The following is a 22,771-nucleotide window of genomic DNA, read 5'->3' on the forward strand; positions in this document are numbered from 1 at the left end:
AGGTGGTGCACCGCTCCCGGAGGCGCTGCAATACCGGGCCGATGCGTGGAGAGGACGGAGCAAGCTCCTGATCCAGCTCCCTGTTCCAAAAATCCGTTTAATATGTGGTCCCCCGATGGGGGACGTATCAGATATTAAACTGATAAGAACAGATTTTTTTTTTTTTTTTTTTTTTTTTTTGTTTTTTATTATGAAAATACAAAACTGACTCATAATTCAGGCCATACCATTCACAAATCCACAATCAAGACGTGTTTAACTCAGGAAAACACAGAAATAGTCCCTTCCATTTGTCTTTCGCCGCATGGAATTTCCATCTCAGTATGTCTCTTTTCATTCTTCTTTTGAGTTCATGACGTACTCCCCAAATGATTTCTCTATCTCTTCTTTTCACATCCCCTTTAACCTGGGCACATCTTGCATTCCAAATAAAATGCTTTATCACACTTATAACCATCCACAAAACCCAATCTGTTGTCATCTTCTTTTCCGTTCCCTTCCAGGCATTCATTATTTTCTCATAAGACAACACAAAATTAGAAAAAATGCTTAATAACATACATTTACACTCCCCCCACACTCGTCTAGCCACCATACACTCCCAAAACACATGTCTTATCGTTTCGAGCTTCCCACAGTTTACATATGGACAATGCTTTGTCCTGGTTAACTTTCTTTTGTACATTACCTCCCTCACTGGGAGGCGATTCCAGACCCCCAACCAGTTAAGGTCTTTGTACTGTCCCTCCAAACCTTGTGGTTGAACCCTCACCCAGTGCTCCCTTTTTTTCCCCACTACTGCACTGTCAGATCTTGTATTTATTTTCTTATACAGTGCTTTGTGCTGTAAACACTCCGGCATCTCTTTCCCTTCTGGGTGTTGTTTAAGCCATGTTCTGGCATGTTCATAATGCCAAGGTAAATCTTCTGCTTTTGGGGTTAAATTTGACACAGCTCTCAAATGTGGCATGACCCAATTAAACCAAAGTATTACAAAATATTGACTCTTGTGTGCAAACTCAAAATGCAATGCTTTGCATAAACTCGTCACAAAGAAAACATCCAATTTAAGGGGGATGTTAGGTACATCTCTCCCTCCCTCTTCCACTGGCCTATACATGTCAACCCTTTTAATATATTCATATTTATTGTTCCAAATAAAGTTAAAAACCATTCTAACCAGCTCTTTTCTGAATGTCGGAGGCAACGGAAAAACATATGCTAAAAAAATCAGGTTCGAAAGAATGTCCGTCTTAACAACTACAATCTTACTCATATGAGACAAATGTATACTTTTCCACAGACCTAATTTCCTTTTTAAGAGTTTCAGTTTTATACTCCAATTCAAATGCGCCGATCCCTGTGTGTCAAAACTTACCCCTAATACCTTAATAGGTCCCGACTCTAATGTTAGCCCTCCTTGAGTTTCTGTCCTATGTTCCCAAATACCAAAATATTTTATTTTACTTTTCTTTATGTTGAGTTTTGAACCTGATGCTTGCCCAAAAAGATCACAGACCTCCAGTGCCCTCAGTACCCCTCTGTCTGAATCTAACAGCAAAACTAAATCGTCTGCGTAAGCAGCGACTTTGGCTTGTTGACCCCTGCTACCAGGAATTGTAATCCCTGTTATCTCCATATTTGACCGGATTGCTTCTAACAGAGGTTCTAAACACAGTACATATAACAGAGGTGACAGCGGACACCCCTGCCTGACTCCTTTCTCTAAAGCAATCAACTCCCCTATAAATCCATTGATATTGACTCGGGTTCCAACATTTGTGTACAATTGTCTTAGCCATCCAATAAACTTCCCTCCAAACCCAAACCGTTCTAAAACCTGCCACAAAAAGTTGTGATCTACCCGATCAAACGCTTTTTCTTGATCCAGACTTAGTAAAATAAGCGGTAGGTGTCTCTTTTCCACCCAGCTTATAGTGTCTCTAATCAAGAACAAATTCCAAATTAAAGTTCGTCCCTTAACTCCACATGTCTGGTCATCTCTAATAACCTCAGCTAATACATTCCTTAGTCTCATACAAAGGACCTTCGCTAAAACCTTATAGTCCATTGTTAACAACTGGACCGGCCTCCAGTTTCCAAGGCAAGTTTTATCCCCTTTCTTGTACAACAAGGACAATACCCCGGTCCTCATGGTTACACCCAATTGTCCCCCTTCAAGAATTTCCTTATAAACATCAAAGAGAGCATACTTAATTAAAGGCCAAAAGGTCTCGTAAAATTCTTTTGGGAGTCCATCAATTCCTGGCACTTTTTTTTTATTCAAGCTAAATAAAGCCTGCTCTACCTCTTCTAAAGTTAATTCCTTTTCTAAACCCTCTCTACTTCCTTCTCCTATTCTTAATTGAAGCTTATTTAAAAACCCTTCAGTGTTCCCCACTATTAAGTCTTTCTTGAAGAGATCTTTGTAATAACTGGTAGCCTCCCTTACCATCTCCAGTGGGTCCTCAGTGACACTCCCATCATTCCCCCGTACACCATCAAAGTTCATCTTCTTTTGGTCTTTCCTTATTGCTCTAAATAAGGCTGAGGAGTTACCCTCCCCCATCTCTAAGACATCACACTTTGATTTAAACAAAAACCTTTTCGCTTTTTCCTTATACAAGCACTTCAAATCGTTTTTAGCTTTTAAAATTTCCACTCTCTCCACATGCACGCCACCATTCTTCCTTTCATACAAATCATTCAATCTTTGTTGTAATTTAACAAACTCCTCCTTTTCCTTATTCCTCCTTTTCCTGCAATATCGGATTGATATGCTCTTTATCCTCTTTTTTGTATTCTCCCACCATCTTATTGCTGATTCAAACAAGCATTTCCTGGCTTCCCATTTTTTCCAATTTGTCTCTATTAAGTTTTTATACTCCTCTTCCACCAGAATTTCTGTGTTTAATTTCCAAAACCCCGGCCCAAAACTAATCTTTCCACCATCCAGCTCTACTTTAACCACATCATGGTCCGAGAAACATGCTGGTATGATCTTCAAAGCACTCACTTTAAAATATGGAGATAGCAAGATGTAATCTAGCCTTTTTTCCTTACCTTGGCTATTACTCCACGTGGGACGCCCTCTTCCACCGTCGATCTGCTTTGCGCTATCTTTCAAGTCGTAATTTTCAAAAAGAGAGAGGAGCTGCTTGGCTCCTTTCGTCTTACACCCATCCAAATCTTCATTAAGATCTCCCCCTAAAATAATTCTTTTGTTTGTCATAAACCAGGGCTCTAACTCCTGAAAGAAATCTCTTCTCAACCTTTTTTGCGCTGGGGCATATACATTAATTAGTCTTAGTTTTTCCTTCCCTAACTGGCCATCTACTACAAGTATTCTTCCGGGCCTTACCACAAAATGATTCGTTAGTTTAAAAAAACTATTACTAATAAGAATACCCACTCCTGCGGAGTGTACTCCTCCTATGCTCCATTTTGAGAAACCTTCCCCCCATTCTTTGGTAAATCTCTTACTATCCTCATCACTTTTCACATGGGCTTCCTGTAAGAAGTAAAAATCTGCCTTTAAACCCTTGAGGAAATCGAAGACAGCAATCCTCTTGCTGTGCCCTCTCAGACCTCTTACATTTATGGTGCATACAGATAAATTATCCATTTGGGCTGTTTAAGGTATCTACCTCACCAAAACCTTCTGCCTCAAAAACTGGTTCTGGAGTTTGACCTTCTACAGAACTAATTGGACTCATATTAATGAAAGAAGAAATACTTAATCCTTCCAGGGAATGTGTCTCTAAACTTGTCTCTTCTACGAAAGATCTGGATAGCTCCTCCCCCTCCCCTCCTCCCTCATCTCCCTCCCCCTCATTAACCTTATCCCCTTCTAAACCCTTCTCCTCCCCCTTGTCCCCTTCCTTAGCTAAACCGCCAACTGCCTCACCTTGAACATTAACAGTTTGAAGGGATGAGTCGAAATCAATAAGCCAGGCCATCTCCTCCTCCTTGCTTCTTTTCCCTTCAATAAAATCACTGTCCTCACTAGAGACTGGTCTTTCACGTTTCTGAGCGTCCCCTGTGGGCTCAGGAATCTTTGGCCTCTGGGACACCTTCTTTTTCTTTCTACCCTTTCCTTTGTCTTGTATGTTTTTGGTCCTGTCTTTGTTAGCTTTCCCAGCCACAACACCAGACACACCACAATCACTCTCACTACCATCTCCATCCTCACTCATCACACCCTCACCTTCGTCCGCCCCCCCACCAGGCAACCTTCTCGTAACATTACTACACCCCTCCCCCTCATCAAGATCTACAAGAGCACTGTACCTATTTTCTTGACACAATTGTACTCCCCCCAAACCCCTCCCAGTCAATCTTTTCCTCCGAGTCTGCATTATTGTCCAGCCCTCCTGTTCCGCTTGTCCTTCAGCCACTGTTCTGCCGTTTTCTTCCGGGATGCGTGATTCACCTGCTCCGTGGGATGTTGATGGGTCATCATCTCTCGTTGCTCTTACGGCTGGTCTAATCATCTGCTCCTTTCCCACAGGTCTTTCTCCCTCTTGGGGTCCCCCAGACCGTCGCCAGGCCTCCGCCGCACCACCACCTGTATCCTTGGCAGGTAAGTTTTTCTCTTTGACTATATTAGCAAAACTTCTGGCTCTTTTTGGACAGTCTTTAAATACATGCCCTGTAGCCCCACAAAGATTACACATTAGGGCGCTATTACAATCCTTCGCCAGGTGGCCCATCTTTCCGCACCTCCTACATGCTACTTCTCTGCATTCAGTCTGAAAATGTCCGTGCCCGCCACAGTTCCGACACGTTAATGGTTGACCGGGATAATACATGGAACCACGGTTTGCCCCAATGGAGAAGAAGGCGGGCGGATGTAACAGTCCCCCTTCTGCCCCGGGTTTAGACCTCAGGCGCACTGCATATGATCTTTTCCCTGTCCAGTATCCTTCGGCGTCGATTATCTTCCTGCCTGCCCCCTGTACGTCAACAAACCGCCTCAAAAAAGTCATAATGTCCTCCTCAAGCACACGAGGGTTGAACAAATGCACAGTCAGAGTGCGTAATTCTCTTGCAAATAGTGGCTCAATATGAAACTTATCAAGAGGTGCCTGATCTTTTAAACTTTGAGTCTTGGCCCAAAACTCGTCGCAAAGATTACTAGAATGCAGAGTAATATCGTATGTGCCTTTCCAGTAAAAATCCTGCAGGCATAACACGTTCTCCTTCTTCACGCCCAAGATCTTGCCCAAAATGGCCTTCTCGAAGACACTCCTGACCATCCAACCTTCTCTATCTCCTTCCTCTTTCAAGACAAAGCGCACCGTGTCCTTCATTTGTCCCTCACGGGACAATGAAGGTCCGGTCGCCATCCCCGACGCCATCCTACCGGTTGTAGATGTCATCTGGGAGCCCCACCTTCACCCCCTGGGCTCAACCCAGAGCGATTCCAGTGGTGGCTCGATGGTGTTCCCCGCTGATGTTCCTCCAAAGACTGGACTCCTCCACCGGTAGCGTCTCCTTCCCTCCAAGTCCTCTCCCCAGCAACCGTCCACCGCTCCGCCGCCGCCGCCGCCCTTCCCGTACTTCTGGCAAGCCGTCAGACCGCGGTCAAGCCACGTATCCTCAGATCTTGGCCAAAAGGCCGAGAAGCGATGCCCACAAAGGCGCGGACCGACGCGCGGGCGTTCCGCTGGCGCACAGTGGCGCAGGCCGACTCCTCTGGAGCCCGGGACCCGCGCAGCTGCCGGCCTCCCTGCAGCCAGAGGCCTGCCGCGGGACTCTGCTCCCCCTCTCTCTTGCCTGCCCGCCTGCCTTCCTGCCAGTCCCGGGCGGGGGCCCTGCTCTTTGATCTTCTGTCAACGGCCCGACAACGACCGCAGCCGCAGGGGGCGCCAGCCGCCCGGCCTCCTTAGCTTAGGCCCCTCCCACCGGCAGCAGCTGCGCCCAACCGGCTGCAAGCCAAAGCCGAGCGCCAGCACCTGCGGGCAGAGGCAAGGGGCAGCTCTCTCTCGGGAGGGAGGGAGGGACGGGGACGCGCGCGCACACACGCCTGCCTGCCTGCCTGCCGAAAAAAAAGAAAGAAAAGGTGGATATACTAAGTTTTTTGGAGGGAAAACGCCCAGCTGTCGAAAGGGGCCCGCCTGCAGGGACGGGGACGGACACGCACGCAAGCAAGCAAGCAAGCAAGCAAGCAAGCAAGCAAGCCACGCCTGCCTCCCTGGGAAAAGGCTGAAAAACCTAAGTTTTTTGGAGGGAAAACGCACGGGAGCCGAAAAGGGGGCCGGCCTGCTTGCCCAGAGAGTCGAGACGCGGGAAAGCGCACAGAGGGAGCACGGGAACCGAGAGGGCGAGAGAGAGACAGAACACAGAGACACACAGATGGGGGACGAGGGACGAGACCCGAGAAGAAGGAGCTCCAGTCCACTTCGCTTGCTTGCTCGCTCGCTCGCTAGCTAGCTAGCTACCTAGCTACCTACGTCTGTCTTTTCACCGCTGAGAGAAGGTGGTGCACCGCTCCCGGAGGCGCTGCAATACCGGGCCGATGCGTGGAGAGGACGGAGCAAGCTCCTGATCCAGCTCCCTGTTCCAAAAATCCGTTTAATATGTGGTCCCCCGATGGGGGACGTATCAGATATTAAACTGATAAGAACAGATTTTTTTTTTTTTTTTTTTTTTTTTTTTTTTATTACAAAAATACAAAATATACAAACACAATACATACAGACACAGTTACCTATAACCCTCAACAACACACAGAAACTAACCTAAAGAAAAGAGACCCTTCCAACGTTCCTTTGCTGCAGAGAAACCCCACCGTGAGATATCCCACTTAACCCTTCTCCCAATATCGTGCCGAATTTTCCAAACTATTGTGTCTGGTGAATCCCCCTTCCCGTGCTCTACTAACTCTTTGCGTGACATCCACAAAAACCATTTAACTAAACTGATAAGAAGCCACAAAAGAAAACCACAGTTCCACTTACGTGGTCCCGGAACCCCTTTCAATACTATCTGCCCAGTCAAGTTAAAATCCGCACTCACTCTCTCCAACAACCATTCACTCTTCTTCCATACCTGTTGTGAAAAGGTGCACCCCCAGAAAACATGCATGACTGTTTCGGTCTCCGCGCACTCCGGGCGGGGACACCGATTTTGTCTCGAAAGACCGTGACTATGCAATGTCTCCCGGACCGGCATACGATTCCATCTGGCCAGCCAATTGAGGTCTTTTAACCTGTTGTCAAGACCAACAGGCTGAATTTGCCGCCAGCCTTCTTCCGAAACCCCGACCACTGCCGGGCCGGCCTTTGCGACCACTGTCCTGTATAAGGCCTTGTGGTCTAAGGACGCCCGCCCCTCCCTGGCTGCAGGGTACTTTTTCAGCCACTTTACGGCGTGCCTGTAGTGCGGGGGCAGCCTTTCGGCCTTAGGCGTCCTATTGGACCAAGCCACAAGGTGCCTCATCATGACAGATAACCACAGCTTTACGTAGCACACGCACAGGTGGTCAGGGTCCTCATGGAGGATCATACACAGGCCGGACACAAACAGGGTATCCAGTTTGGCCGGCAAATCTGGAACGGCCCTCCCCCCTTCCTCTACCGGTCTACACATGTGCACTCGGGCGATGTACTCATAACCCGCACCCCAGATGAACCGGAAGACTGCTCTAACGAGATCCCTCCTCATGCTGGCAGGTAAGGGAAACACCCTGGCCAGATGCACTAGCAATGGCAGGATGTCCACCTTAATTACTAGGACCTTCCCTGTATAGGAAAGTGTCCTATCCTGCCACATACCCAACCTCTGGTTTACCCGCCGAAGCTTGTCCTCCCAATTCAATCTCGCGGAATCGCCCGAGTGAAATCGGATGCCCAAGATCTTTAATGGACCCGGCTCCAGGGGGAGGCCCGCGACCTCGTCTCTCCTGTCCTTCCACTTGCCAAAGTACTTGATGGCGCACTTGTCCCTGTTTAGACAGGACCCGGTGCCTGCTGAGAGGTCCTCCATCAACTCAAGTACCCGGTACATACTCCTTTCGGATGTAAGGAACAGTGAGATGTCGTCAGCATAAGCCGCGACTTTTACCTGCTCACCCCCACTGCCTGGAACCACCACGCCCTCAATCAGGGGATCCTTGTGAATTGCTAGGAGGAGGGGCTCGGTGTACAGGACGTAAAGGAGAGGGGACAGGGGACAACCCTGCCTCACCCCACAACCGACCGGCACTCCCGCTCCCAACCTCCCGTTGATGCACACCCGTGATACCACACCATTGTACAGTGTCTTGATCCACCTGATGAAGGCATGGCTCAAGCCCAGCCGCGCCAGAACCTCCCAGAGGAAGGCATGGTGAACCCTATCAAAGGCCTTACTCTGGTCGAGACTGACCAGCATGAGCTCTAGGTTCCGATCTTCTACCCAGGCAACCGTGTCTCTGATGAGATGGAGATTCCAAGCTATTTTCCGGCCCTCTACACTGCAAGTCTGGTGCTTACTAACCAGATCTGGCATCACCTTCCTCAGCCTCCTACCCAGTACTCTTGCCAAGATCTTATAATCAGTGCAGAGTAACTGGATCGGCCTCCAGTTTTCCAGATCTGCCTTATCACCCTTTTTGAAGATAAGAGACAAGACTCCTACCTTCATTGTTGTTCCCATCTCTCCGACTTGCAGTATTTCCCGGAAGACCTCCATGAGCATGGGCTGAAGCGTGTCCCAAAAGGCAACATAGAAATCTATGGGCAGGCCGTCGACGCCGGGGGCGGTTCCCCGACGCAGGCCTGCCATGGCCTCCTTCACCTCCGCGGCCGTTAGATCCCCGTCCAAGCCCAGAGGAACCCTGGTTCGCCCGTCCATACCCGTCAACCACTTCTCCCAACGGCCCGCGTCCACGGGTTTTTCTGCAAACAAGGACCTGTAAAACTCCGAGGCGCACTCCTCCATTTCTAGCCCATCCTGTGTTACTGAGCCATCCACCTTACGCAGCGCCTCGAAGCTGGTCCTTGCCTGCCGCGCGCGGACCGCACCGAAGAAGTGGGACGAGCACTTCTCATGGCTTTCCAAAAGCTCACCCTTGAGCCTGAACAGAAACTCTCTGGCTCGCGAGGACCATGTCTCGCTCAAAGCGTGCCGGATTTCTGTGGCTTTTGCTGCGTCGAAGGAACCTCCCTCATTAAACGCCACGTATAGGCCTTCTAGCTCTTTTTGTAAATTAGCTAGCGCCGCCTTACCCACAGACCTCCTGTGCCTACAGTAACTCACGGAGGCCTTGGCGATGGCCTTTTTGCAGGCCTCCCACCAGAGGACCGCTGTAGGAAACCTCCACCGTTTCCTCTGGAAGCCGTACAGCAGGTCAACTATCCGAGTAAGATATTTCTCCTCGGACAGGACCTGCGTGTTCAGCTTCCAGTGCTGTGGTCTTGTCCGGAAACCATCAGAGGTCACAGTTGCCGACAGTAAGAGGTGGTCAGAGAACCATACTGGAACCACCTGCCTAGCCCGAGTCACCCCTTTTAGGGTGGTGAATACATAATCTAGCCTTCGGAATATCCCTCGCCCATTACTCCAGGTATAAGCCTTGGAGGCCGGGCCAAAATCACCAAAACAGTCATGCAGTTTGAAACGTTGTGCAATCTCACGCAGACCACTCACTCCCGAACCACTCACATCACCGAGATCGATGTTAAAATCTCCTCCCATCAGTACCACTCTATTTGTATAGAGGAGGGGCTCTAACTCTCTCAGGAAGGCCCCCTGAAGGCGCCTATCCGCTGGTGCATACACTCCAATCACACGCACACGCATACACTCCCACACACCATCCACTACCAACAGCCTCCCTGGAATTACAGAGACAACCTCGCTTGGAGAAAAATTAGGAGTCCCGCAAAGGATCCCCACCCCCGAGGAATGCACACCCCCCACACTCCACCAAGAGTCCCCAGTACGCCAGTCCTTCCTGAAATCGGACACGTCTCTCTCTGATCCGAGGTGGACTTCTTGTAGGAAGCAAAAAGAAAAACGCCTTTCAGCCAGGAATTCAAAGACGCCGTTACGTTTGATCTTATCTTTAAGACCCCTAGTGTTAATGGAGCAGAGAATGCACTCTGCCTCGGGAGGGGGGGAGGTTCCCATCTCTCTCGCTCATGAAAGTAGCCTTCAATACGGTAAACCCATCATGCCATGCAGGGCCTCTTCAAAAACGTCTATATTTGGCGACATAGCGTCACTGAGAGATGTAACGGGGGAATAGGACGGGGGAGATTCTTCCTGAGCCGTTACACCGCTGAGGGCCAGTGAGGCATCCGAGTCCGAATCGGAGGATCTCTCAGGCTGTAGACGAAGATCAGAGCCAATCGCCACGTCCCCGGGCATTACGTCCTGGGGGCGTGCGACAGAAACGTGGGCGGTTACTGACCCCCCTGCTTCAGATGTGGGTTGGGGGGGTTCTCTCTCCTCCTCTTCCCCTTCATCTACCGGGCCTGGGTCTTTTGGAGAGTCGTTGTCCTCCTCTTCCGCAGGACTCCCCACTGCCTCTCCCTCAATGCTGGGGTCTTCCTCCATTTCCCGACTCTCGTCTGGATTATAGTCTCCCTCCTTTTGAAACTGTACCTCTGAATCAGAGTAGTCTTCCTCTTCCATGCCAGCCTCTTCCTCCGACGGAATGTCAATCTCTTTATACTTCTTCTCTACCACCCCTGTGTTGTCCTCGTCCGAGGCGGTTCTCTCCCTCTTCTTTGACTTTTTTCCCCTCCTTTTTGGTTTCATCCAGCCGGATTCTGAGGGTTCCTTCTCCCCGGGTTCCTCATTCGCTCCCATCTCCGGTAATCCAGCGAGGAGGTCCTGCCTACCCGATCTGGACGCCTGGGGCTCCGGGTCCAAAACCTGAGCCAGAGCATCAGTGCCAACCTCCTGGAGGGCAAGATCTTCATTCAGGTGAGTGCCCTCTTCATCGTTCCTCCTTGTTCTCACCGATGGTCCGGCTTGTTCCTCTCCCTTGTCTGCAACTACGGACGCAAAGGTCTTAATTTTCTGCGGGCACGCCCTATACATGTGGCCTTGTTCCCCGCACAGGTTGCACACCCTGGCCTCACGGCAGGACACTGCCGAGTGCCCGACCTGACCGCAGCGCCTACAAAGCTGTTCTGTGCAGTCTGCTACCACATGTCCTTCCTGGCCACACTTCCTACAGGTTTTAGGCTGCCCAGCGTAACTCAAATACCCCTTATTTGGCCCGATATAAAAGGATGCCGGAGGGTGTAGCACCCCCCCAGGGGAGGTCTTACACGGCCGAAACCTTGCCATATACCGTCTCTTAAAAGTCCATATATCTTCCTCATCCAAGATTTTCTTCCCCTCCCCTTGGATATCAAGGTATCTTCTTAGGAAGATGGCTATATCAATCTCGGGCACATGAGGGTTATACATATGCACAGTTACTGGTCTCAACTCCCGGGCGAACAGAGGTTCAATAATAAATTTTGCAAGAGGGTCAATTTCCTTCAAGTCGTTAGCCATATCCCACACCCTTCGGCATTCGTAGTTCGTAGTCAACGTGACATCATAGATATTCTTCACCTGAAAATCCTGAACTCCCAAAATATTGATCTTCTTAATATTCAACACATCGAACAAAATCTTTCTCTCGAACTGTGTCCTGACCATCCATACTCCCGCATCCTCTTTCTTCTTTAAGATAAAGCGCACCGTGCACCTCATCTGTCCCTCACGGGACAGAGGGTTCACGGTCGCTAAAAAAGGATCCCACTCACCGGCCGCCGTCATCTGGGAGCCCCACCTTCACCCCCTGGGCTCAACCCAGAGCGATTCCAGTGGTGGCTCGTGAATCCGGTTCCCCCAGGTGTTGGTCCAATGCCTTCTTCCCGGTCGTCTGCGCCTTCGTAGGATCCTTCCGTCTGTATTCCTCCGTCTCTCCTCTGCCGCCCTTCTCGTCTCTTTTGAATCGTCCAGCCGCGGTCAGGCCACGCGCCTTCTGATCTTGGCCAAAAGGCCGAGAAGCGATGCCCACAAAGGCGCGGACCGACGCGCGGGCGTTCCGCTGGCGCACAGTGGCGCAGGCCGACTCCTCTGGAGCCCGGGACCCGCGCAGCTGCCGGCCTCCCTGCAGCCAGAGGCCTGCCGCGGGACTCTGCTCCCCCTCTCTCTTGCCTGCCCGCCTGCCTTCCTGCCAGTCCCGGGCGGGGGCCCTGCTCTTTGATCTTCTGTCAACGGCCCGACAACGACCGCAGCCGCAGGGGGCGCCAGCCGCCCGGCCTCCTTAGCTTAGGCCCCTCCCACCGGCAGCAGCTGCGCCCAACCGGCTGCAAGCCAAAGCCGAGCGCCAGCACCTGCGGGCAGAGGCAAGGGGCAGCTCTCTCTCGGGAGGGAGGGAGGGACGGGGACGCGCGCGCACACACGCCTGCCTGCCTGCCTGCCGAAAAAAAAGAAAGAAAAGGTGGATATACTAAGTTTTTTGGAGGGAAAACGCCCAGCTGTCGAAAGGGGCCCGCCTGCAGGGACGGGGACGGACACGCACGCAAGCAAGCAAGCAAGCAAGCAAGCAAGCAAGCAAGCCACGCCTGCCTCCCTGGGAAAAGGCTGAAAAACCTAAGTTTTTTGGAGGGAAAACGCACGGGAGCCGAAAAGGGGGCCGGCCTGCTTGCCCAGAGAGTCGAGACGCGGGAAAGCGCACAGAGGGAGCACGGGAACCGAGAGGGCGAGAGAGAGACAGAACACAGAGACACACAGATGGGGGACGAGGGACGAGACCCGAGAAGAAGGAGCTCCAGTCCACTTCGCTTGCTTGCTCGCTCGCTCGCTAGCTAGCTAGCTACCTAGCTACCTACGTCTGTCTTTTCACCGCTGAGAGAAGGTGGTGCACCGCTCCCGGAGGCGCTGCAATACCGGGCCGATGCGTGGAGAGGACGGAGCAAGCTCCTGATCCAGCTCCCTGTTCCAAAAATCCGTTTAATATGTGGTCCCCCGATGGGGGACGTATCAGATATTAAACTGATAAGAACAGATACTACACTTGATCTTAGCCAAAAGGCCGAGAAGCGATGCCCACAAAGGCGCGGACCGACGCGCGGGCGTTCCGCTGGCGCACAGTGGCGCAGGCCGACTCCTCTGGAGCCCGGGACCCGCGCAGCTGCCGGCCTCCCTGCAGCCAGAGGCCTGCCGCGGGACTCTGCTCCCCCTCTCTCTTGCCTGCCCGCCTGCCTTCCTGCCAGTCCCGGGCGGGGGCCCTGCTCTTTGATCTTCTGTCAACGGCCCGACAACGACCGCAGCCGCAGGGGGCGCCAGCCGCCCGGCCTCCTTAGCTTAGGCCCCTCCCACCGGCAGCAGCTGCGCCCAACCGGCTGCAAGCCAAAGCCGAGCGCCAGCACCTGCGGGCAGAGGCAAGGGGCAGCTCTCTCTCGGGAGGGAGGGAGGGACGGGGACGCGCGCGCACACACGCCTGCCTGCCTGCCTGCCGAAAAAAAAGAAAGAAAAGGTGGATATACTAAGTTTTTTGGAGGGAAAACGCCCAGCTGTCGAAAGGGGCCCGCCTGCAGGGACGGGGACGGACACGCACGCAAGCAAGCAAGCAAGCAAGCAAGCAAGCAAGCAAGCCACGCCTGCCTCCCTGGGAAAAGGCTGAAAAACCTAAGTTTTTTGGAGGGAAAACGCACGGGAGCCGAAAAGGGGGCCGGCCTGCTTGCCCAGAGAGTCGAGACGCGGGAAAGCGCACAGAGGGAGCACGGGAACCGAGAGGGCGAGAGAGAGACAGAACACAGAGACACACAGATGGGGGACGAGGGACGAGACCCGAGAAGAAGGAGCTCCAGTCCACTTCGCTTGCTTGCTCGCTCGCTCGCTAGCTAGCTAGCTACCTAGCTACCTACGTCTGTCTTTTCACCGCTGAGAGAAGGTGGTGCACCGCTCCCGGAGGCGCTGCAATACCGGGCCGATGCGTGGAGAGGACGGAGCAAGCTCCTGATCCAGCTCCCTGTTCCAAAAATCCGTTTAATATGTGGTCCCCCGATGGGGGACGTATCAGATATTAAACTGATAAGAACAGATACTACACTTGATCTTAGCCAAAAGGCCGAGAAGCGATGCCCACAAAGGCGCGGACCGACGCGCGGGCGTTCCGCTGGCGCACAGTGGCGCAGGCCGACTCCTCTGGAGCCCGGGACCCGCGCAGCTGCCGGCCTCCCTGCAGCCAGAGGCCTGCCGCGGGACTCTGCTCCCCCTCTCTCTTGCCTGCCCGCCTGCCTTCCTGCCAGTCCCGGGCGGGGGCCCTGCTCTTTGATCTTCTGTCAACGGCCCGACAACGACCGCAGCCGCAGGGGGCGCCAGCCGCCCGGCCTCCTTAGCTTAGGCCCCTCCCACCGGCAGCAGCTGCGCCCAACCGGCTGCAAGCCAAAGCCGAGCGCCAGCACCTGCGGGCAGAGGCAAGGGGCAGCTCTCTCTCGGGAGGGAGGGAGGGACGGGGACGCGCGCGCACACACGCCTGCCTGCCTGCCTGCCGAAAAAAAAGAAAGAAAAGGTGGATATACTAAGTTTTTTGGAGGGAAAACGCCCAGCTGTCGAAAGGGGCCCGCCTGCAGGGACGGGGACGGACACGCACGCAAGCAAGCAAGCAAGCAAGCAAGCAAGCAAGCAAGCCACGCCTGCCTCCCTGGGAAAAGGCTGAAAAACCTAAGTTTTTTGGAGGGAAAACGCACGGGAGCCGAAAAGGGGGCCGGCCTGCTTGCCCAGAGAGTCGAGACGCGGGAAAGCGCACAGAGGGAGCACGGGAACCGAGAGGGCGAGAGAGAGACAGAACACAGAGACACACAGATGGGGGACGAGGGACGAGACCCGAGAAGAAGGAGCTCCAGTCCACTTCGCTTGCTTGCTCGCTCGCTCGCTAGCTAGCTAGCTACCTAGCTACCTACGTCTGTCTTTTCACCGCTGAGAGAAGGTGGTGCACCGCTCCCGGAGGCGCTGCAATACCGGGCCGATGCGTGGAGAGGACGGAGCAAGCTCCTGATCCAGCTCCCTGTTCCAAAAATCCGTTTAATATGTGGTCCCCCGATGGGGGACGTATCAGATATTAAACTGATAAGAACAGATTTTTTTTTTTTTTTTTTTTTTATGTTTTTTATTACAAACATAACAAACTTCAACACAGCACAGTAAGACAACCACACCCTTCCCCAACATTCAAACATACCCTAAACCAGCCTCCCTCTGTAACACTAACAACAACCCTTATACTATTACACTCAACAATCCGAAACACAAATCAAACGGTCATGAAAATGTTAGTACAACAGTATTCATATTGGTTCATTTCGAAAATAGAATCACAAAAGAAACAGACATCAGAACCATAAACACAAAACCGTTACATTACCATAATCCCGCCCTGTATGCAAAAAAGATCCCTCCTCCATCCCCAACATTCCTTATATTATTATAAAACAAACCCATATACAGAAATCAATTTAACACCCCAAAGAAATTAATCCCTTCCATCTTTCTTTGGCCGCAGCAAAACCCCACCGTAAGATGTCCCACCGAACACGTCTAGTAACTTCATTTTTGCCTTTGCTAAATACAGATAAGGCTGAAACACAACTGCCATGCTCCACCACCTCCCTCCTCGCTACCCATATATAAAATTTAACCAAACTAATTATATACCATAACACAAATTCATTATTCCATTTTCTCACCCCCTTTACTCCCCGAAACACCACCCGACTGCTTAAAACAAAATCAACAGCGACTTTCTGTAATAATTCAGCACTGTGACCCCACACCCTTTGGGCGAAAACACAGCCCCAGAAAACGTGAAGCAGGGTTTCGACCTCAGAACAGCCAGGCTGCGGGCACTTATCCTGTCTGGACAACCCATGCCTGTAGAGCGTGTCCCTCACCGGCAACCTGTTCCAGAGAGCCCGCCAGTTTAGGTCCTTGAGTCTGTTTTCTAGACCCACCGGCTGGATCTGCCGCCACTCCTCCTCCGACACCCCCACCACTGCAGGTTCCCCCTTCTCCATGATAGTCCTATACATCTGTTTGTGGTCCGTAGCCCCCAAGCCCTTTCTGAACCCTGGGTGCTTCTGTAACCACACCACCGCATGTCTATAATGCCAGGGCAATTTTTGCGCCTTCGGCGTTGTATTCGTCCAGACTACCAGGTGCTTCATCGTATTCGCAAACCACAAACGGATAAAACATACACAAAGGTGATCCGGATCTTCGTATAGTGTTTTACACAAATTTGCGACAAATATTGTGTCTAGTTTCAACGGGAAGTCTGGAACCGACCTACCACCCTCCTCCACTGGCCTGCACATATCCGCTCTCTTGATGTACTCATGCCCCCCACTCCAAACGAAGTGGAAGACCGCCCTCACCAGGTTTCGACGCAGCCGAGCAGGCAGAGGGAACACACAAGCCAAATGAAGCAGCAATGGCAGTATGTCTACCTTTAGGACTAGTACTTTCCCTGTGTACGTCAGCGACCTATTCAACCACATACCGATCTTTTGATTTACCTTCCCCAGCCTCAGGTCCCAGTTGATCCTGGCGGAGTCCTGCGTATGAAAAAGAACTCCCAGAATTTTAACCGGTCCCGTCACCAAGGTAAGACCGCCCGTCACATCTTGTCTTTCCTTCCATCTACCGAAGTATTTAACCGTACACTTTGCTTTGTTCAAAAAAGCACCTGTCCCTTTGGTCATACTATCTGCTATCTGTAGTACTTGGTGAAGACTTCTGTCAGTGCTAAGAAACAGAGAAATATCGTCTGCATAGGCTGCTATTTTCGCCTGTTCTCCTCCACTCCCAGGAACCACCACCCCTTCCACTCGAGGATCCCCACGAATCCGATGCAGAAAGGGTTCTATGTACAGCACATATAATAAGGGGGACAGAGGGCATCCCTGTCTCACCCCACACCTGACCGGAATGCCCATGCCAAGCATACCGTTGATGCATACCCTTGAGATGACATTATTATACAAAACCTTGATCCATCTGATGAGGCCCTCATCCAGCCCCACTCTTCTCATCACCTCCCAAAGGAATGAGTGATGCACCCGGTCAAAGGCCTTATTTTGGTCTAGGCTCACAAGCATCATCTCAAGGTTCCTGTCCTCCACCCATTCAATGACGTCCCTGATCAACTGCAGGTTCCACTTTACGTTTCTACCCTCCACACTGCAGGTTTGGTCTTTACTTATCAGGTCCGGCATCACCTTCCTCAGCCGTCTCCCCAATACTCTGGCCAAGATCTTATAATCGGAACAGAGTAATTGGATCGGCCTCCAGTTCTCCAGATCTTCCTTGTCTCCTTTCTTAAACACCAGAGACATAATACCTGTCCTCATCGTTCTGCCGAGTTCACCCTCCCTCAGGACTTCGTTATAAACCTCCAACAACACCGGTAGTAACCTTTCTCGGAAGGTTACATAAAATTCCGTCGGGAGTCCGTCCATCCCCGGGGTGGTACCTCTACGCAGGCCACCAATGGCTTCTCCAATCTCAGTCATTGTTAGGGCCTCACCCACACCTTCCATACCATCAATCTTCCTGTCAAACCCAATCAACCACTCATCCCACAAACTCTCATCCACTGGTTTCTCTGAAAATAAAACCTTGTAAAAATTAGTTGCACACCTCACCATGCCTTCTATGTCTCTGACCCTGGACCCATCTTCTCTCCTCAGACCCTCGAAGAGAGTCCTCTTCTGTCTGGCTCTGACCGAGCCAAAAAACTGGGCTGAGCACCTCTCCTCCCCCTCAATCAGGTTACCCTTCAACCTAAACAAAAAATCCTTAGCTCTCTCTACCCAAAGTTCTTTCAGTCTGAGTTTAAGCTCAGAAACTTTTGTCATGTCGAAAGCACCACCCTGGTTGGAAACCACATACTGCTCTTCTAGTTCCTGCTGCAATCTCACAAGCTCTCCTCTCTCTGCTACCTTCTTTTGGCTACAGTATGAGATAGAAGCCTTGGAGATCGCCCTTTTACAGGCTTCCCACCACAGCACCGCTGTCTGGTACCGCCCCCTCTGTAACTGGAACCGATCCAAAAGCGCAACTATCAAACTCTGATAATCGGCTTCCAATAACACTTTCGTGTTCAGTTTCCAGTAGTTTGATTTAGGGTCCATACCATCTGGTATCAAATCAACCGACAGCAACAGATGATCTGAAAACCATACCGGAGTAACCGTTGCCGCCTGTGTCAACCCACGTAGGGTGGTGAAGATATAATCAAGTCTTCTGAAGACACCCCTTCCATTACTCCATGTGTGCATTCTCTGTCCCTGACTATAGTCCTTGTGACCATCTTTTAGGTGAAACCGTGATATTAATTCTTTAAGATCACTCACACTCACACCACTCGCATCACATACATCAATATTAAAATCCCCTCCCATCACCACCACTCTATTGGTGTACAGATGTGGCTCAAGGTCCTTCAAAAACGCCCCCTGGAGCCGCCTTTCGGCAGGCCCGTAGACAGCTATTAAACGTACCTGCAATCTTTCCCATGCCCCATCTACAATCATTAGCCTTCCTGGGACTATGCAGTTAACTTCGCTTACAGAGAAATTCGGGGTTCCACATAGGATCCCGATTCCGGATGAGTGCACTCCCCCTACACTCCACCAGGACTCCCCTTTTACCCAGTCTCTCTTAAAGGTGACAATATCACCTTTTGTGCCTAAGTGTACTTCCTGCAAGAAACAAAAGCCGAAATGGCGCGCTTCTAACCATTTGAAGACGCCAATCCGCTTACTATGATTTTTAAGCCCTCTGGCGTTAATAGTACATACGGTACGACTCATGTTGGGTCAAAGGGAGTCTGCAGCTGCAACCCGTCTCCCAAACTAAAAGCACTCTCTATTCCAAGAGGACTGAGGAGATTCCCACCCACACTCATAACCTGCGGGGACCCCTCCCCCAGGGATGATGGACTTACCCCAGGATCATCGGAGGTCAGGAGGTGGATACCGCCGTCTTTCCCCGACTGTTCTGAGGTCTCTGAAACGAAATCCTCCTGTTCCACCACTATATCGCCCTGGCCCGGGGGTATGGGGTCGTCGAGGGTACTGACCTCAGCAGAGGCCTCCAAGGGGTCAGCCTCCTCACCCTGCTCTCCACCCCTCTCCCTCTGTTCCCCTTCCTCCCTACTCCCCCCCTCCCTACCTCCCTCTCCCTCTCCCTCTACACCCCCCTCCACCCCTACCTCCTTCCTACCCCCTTTCTTACACTCCCCCCTCGCCCTCTTTACAGCAATCGCCTTTTTCCGTCTCGGCATTCTCTGTCCTCTCTCTCCGTCTTCTCCCTTCTCTGCCTCGACGTCACTGTTCCCCGAGTCCTCCTCAACAGCTAGGACCTGAAAACGATTAGCCACAGTCTCGAACACGCACTCGTCGGACCTCATTCTTCTCTTCTCTGCCGCCGACTTCCTCTTTGCAGCCCTGCTAGGCTGGGTAACCCACTCCGGCGACTCCGACTCTGCCCTGTCCATCACTTCCGCCCACGACGAGGTCCCCGGACGCGCCTCTTCAGGTACCTTGGTCGCCTTTGGCATCTCCTCTGGTCTGTCGTCTCTTTCTTCTCTTGCGTCTGCTTGTGTCCTCTGGGTGGTCGCGGTCTTCTGCTGTGGTCTGCTCTCCTCTCTCCTCGGGCCCTCTGCCGAAGTCCGCACCACATCTGCAAAACTTCGACTCTTCATCGGACAAACCCTGTACACATGGCCTTCTGCCCCACACAGGTCGCACGTTAAGACCTTAGTACAGTCCTTAGTTTCGTGAGTTGTGGCCTTACACTTTCTACACACACCGCCAGGACAGTTCGCCGCTACATGACCCCTCTGGAAACACTTCTTGCACGTCACCGGTTGGCCTGGATAGAAGAGGTAGCCTCTATTAGGCCCAATCGTGAAATAAGCCGGGGGATGTACCACTCCCTCACCCTCAGATGGCTTAGGTTTTAGCCGCACCGTGTATCTTCTTTTACCGGTCCACACTCTGAGGACATCTAAATCTTTTTGACCTTCTCCCTGCACGTCCACAAATCTGGATAAAAAGGTGATTACGTCTCTTTCTGGGACCCGATGATTAAATAGGTGAATTGTCAGAGTCCTGAGCTCCCTGGCAAACAAAGGCTCTATCAAGAAATCATTAAGCGGTTCCACATCTCTTCCTTCACACACCTTTTCCCAGGCTTTCTCACAAAGTTCATCCGATGCAAGCGACAGGTCGTATATCCCTCTGACTGGGAAATCTTGTAGACAATCAATGTCCTTCAATTTAATCCCTAGAGCCTTCATCAGGACTACTCTTTCAAACCGCTCACGGTTCATCCATTCCTTCTTCTTCTCTGCCTCCTTCACAACAAAACGCACTGTGCACCGCATCTGCCCCTCACGGGACAGAGGGTGCACAGCCGCCGAACCGCGGGCCCACTCACCACCTTCGACCGCTGTCATCTTGGAGGCCCCACTTCGCCCCCTGGGCTCAACCCAGGGCGACTACCCGTGGTGACCTTGGTGGACTTCTGCTTCGGTCTTCTGATGGTAAGGTTCCGCCCGTCTGGTCTGGTTCCGTTGTCCGCTGTCTTCTCCTTCTCCTCTTCGCCTTCGTTGTCTTCGCCTTTTGTCAAGTCCTCAGACCGCGGTCATGCCACGTATCTTTAGATCTTGGCCAAAAGGCCGAGAAGCGATGCCCACAAAGGCGCGGACCGACGCGCGGGCGTTCCGCTGGCGCACAGTGGCGCAGGCCGACTCCTCTGGAGCCCGGGACCCGCGCAGCTGCCGGCCTCCCTGCAGCCAGAGGCCTGCCGCGGGACTCTGCTCCCCCTCTCTCTTGCCTGCCCGCCTGCCTTCCTGCCAGTCCCGGGCGGGGGCCCTGCTCTTTGATCTTCTGTCAACGGCCCGACAACGACCGCAGCCGCAGGGGGCGCCAGCCGCCCGGCCTCCTTAGCTTAGGCCCCTCCCACCGGCAGCAGCTGCGCCCAACCGGCTGCAAGCCAAAGCCGAGCGCCAGCACCTGCGGGCAGAGGCAAGGGGCAGCTCTCTCTCGGGAGGGAGGGAGGGACGGGGACGCGCGCGCACACACGCCTGCCTGCCTGCCTGCCGAAAAAAAAGAAAGAAAAGGTGGATATACTAAGTTTTTTGGAGGGAAAACGCCCAGCTGTCGAAAGGGGCCCGCCTGCAGGGACGGGGACGGACACGCACGCAAGCAAGCAAGCAAGCAAGCAAGCAAGCAAGCAAGCCACGCCTGCCTCCCTGGGAAAAGGCTGAAAAACCTAAGTTTTTTGGAGGGAAAACGCACGGGAGCCGAAAAGGGGGCCGGCCTGCTTGCCCAGAGAGTCGAGACGCGGGAAAGCGCACAGAGGGAGCACGGGAACCGAGAGGGCGAGAGAGAGACAGAACACAGAGACACACAGATGGGGGACGAGGGACGAGACCCGAGAAGAAGGAGCTCCAGTCCACTTCGCTTGCTTGCTCGCTCGCTCGCTAGCTAGCTAGCTACCTAGCTACCTACGTCTGTCTTTTCACCGCTGAGAGAAGGTGGTGCACCGCTCCCGGAGGCGCTGCAATACCGGGCCGATGCGTGGAGAGGACGGAGCAAGCTCCTGATCCAGCTCCCTGTTCCAAAAATCCGTTTAATATGTGGTCCCCCGATGGGGGACGTATCAGATATTAAACTGATAAGAACAGATACTACACTTGATCTTAGCCAAAAGGCCGAGAAGCGATGCCCACAAAGGCGCGGACCGACGCGCGGGCGTTCCGCTGGCGCACAGTGGCGCAGGCCGACTCCTCTGGAGCCCGGGACCCGCGCAGCTGCCGGCCTCCCTGCAGCCAGAGGCCTGCCGCGGGACTCTGCTCCCCCTCTCTCTTGCCTGCCCGCCTGCCTTCCTGCCAGTCCCGGGCGGGGGCCCTGCTCTTTGATCTTCTGTCAACGGCCCGACAACGACCGCAGCCGCAGGGGGCGCCAGCCGCCCGGCCTCCTTAGCTTAGGCCCCTCCCACCGGCAGCAGCTGCGCCCAACCGGCTGCAAGCCAAAGCCGAGCGCCAGCACCTGCGGGCAGAGGCAAGGGGCAGCTCTCTCTCGGGAGGGAGGGAGGGACGGGGACGCGCGCGCACACACGCCTGCCTGCCTGCCTGCCGAAAAAAAAGAAAGAAAAGGTGGATATACTAAGTTTTTTGGAGGGAAAACGCCCAGCTGTCGAAAGGGGCCCGCCTGCAGGGACGGGGACGGACACGCACGCAAGCAAGCAAGCAAGCAAGCAAGCAAGCAAGCAAGCCACGCCTGCCTCCCTGGGAAAAGGCTGAAAAACCTAAGTTTTTTGGAGGGAAAACGCACGGGAGCCGAAAAGGGGGCCGGCCTGCTTGCCCAGAGAGTCGAGACGCGGGAAAGCGCACAGAGGGAGCACGGGAACCGAGAGGGCGAGAGAGAGACAGAACACAGAGACACACAGATGGGGGACGAGGGACGAGACCCGAGAAGAAGGAGCTCCAGTCCACTTCGCTTGCTTGCTCGCTCGCTCGCTAGCTAGCTAGCTACCTAGCTACCTACGTCTGTCTTTTCACCGCTGAGAGAAGGTGGTGCACCGCTCCCGGAGGCGCTGCAATACCGGGCCGATGCGTGGAGAGGACGGAGCAAGCTCCTGATCCAGCTCCCTGTTCCAAAAATCCGTTTAATATGTGGTCCCCCGATGGGGGACGTATCAGATATTAAACTGATAAGAACAGATACTACACTTGATCTTAGCCAAAAGGCCGAGAAGCGAT

At 52.7% G+C, this 22,771-nt stretch overlaps 5 non-coding genes and 2 pseudogenes across 5 annotated transcripts; all 7 read right to left on the reverse strand.

The window, feature by feature from the left end:
• On the reverse strand, positions 1 to 202 carry LOC148647893 (U2 spliceosomal RNA; annotated as a pseudogene).
• A 6,277-nt stretch (positions 203 to 6,479) lies between these two features.
• On the reverse strand, positions 6,480 to 6,683 carry LOC148647894 (U2 spliceosomal RNA; annotated as a pseudogene).
• Positions 6,684 to 12,851: 6,168 nt separating this feature from the next.
• LOC148647895 (U2 spliceosomal RNA) lies at positions 12,852 to 13,042 on the reverse strand. Its single transcript, XR_015927443.1, has one exon. It is a non-coding gene; the product is annotated as a U2 spliceosomal RNA (small nuclear RNA).
• An 847-nt stretch (positions 13,043 to 13,889) lies between these two features.
• LOC148647896 (U2 spliceosomal RNA) lies at positions 13,890 to 14,080 on the reverse strand. The gene has a single exon (XR_015927444.1). It is a non-coding gene; the product is annotated as a U2 spliceosomal RNA (small nuclear RNA).
• An 847-nt stretch (positions 14,081 to 14,927) lies between these two features.
• LOC148647897 (U2 spliceosomal RNA) lies at positions 14,928 to 15,122 on the reverse strand. Its single transcript, XR_015927137.1, has one exon. It is a non-coding gene; the product is annotated as a U2 spliceosomal RNA (small nuclear RNA).
• Positions 15,123 to 21,542: 6,420 nt separating this feature from the next.
• On the reverse strand, positions 21,543 to 21,733 carry LOC148647898 (U2 spliceosomal RNA). The gene has a single exon (XR_015927445.1). It is a non-coding gene; the product is annotated as a U2 spliceosomal RNA (small nuclear RNA).
• Positions 21,734 to 22,580: 847 nt separating this feature from the next.
• LOC148647899 (U2 spliceosomal RNA) lies at positions 22,581 to 22,771 on the reverse strand. The gene has a single exon (XR_015927446.1). It is a non-coding gene; the product is annotated as a U2 spliceosomal RNA (small nuclear RNA).

Source organism: Lepisosteus platostomus, chromosome 15 (assembly GCF_059453375.1).
Source record: "Lepisosteus platostomus isolate fLepPlt1 chromosome 15, fLepPlt1.hap1, whole genome shotgun sequence".
In the NCBI taxonomy this organism is placed as follows: domain Eukaryota; kingdom Metazoa; phylum Chordata; class Actinopteri; order Semionotiformes; family Lepisosteidae; genus Lepisosteus; species Lepisosteus platostomus.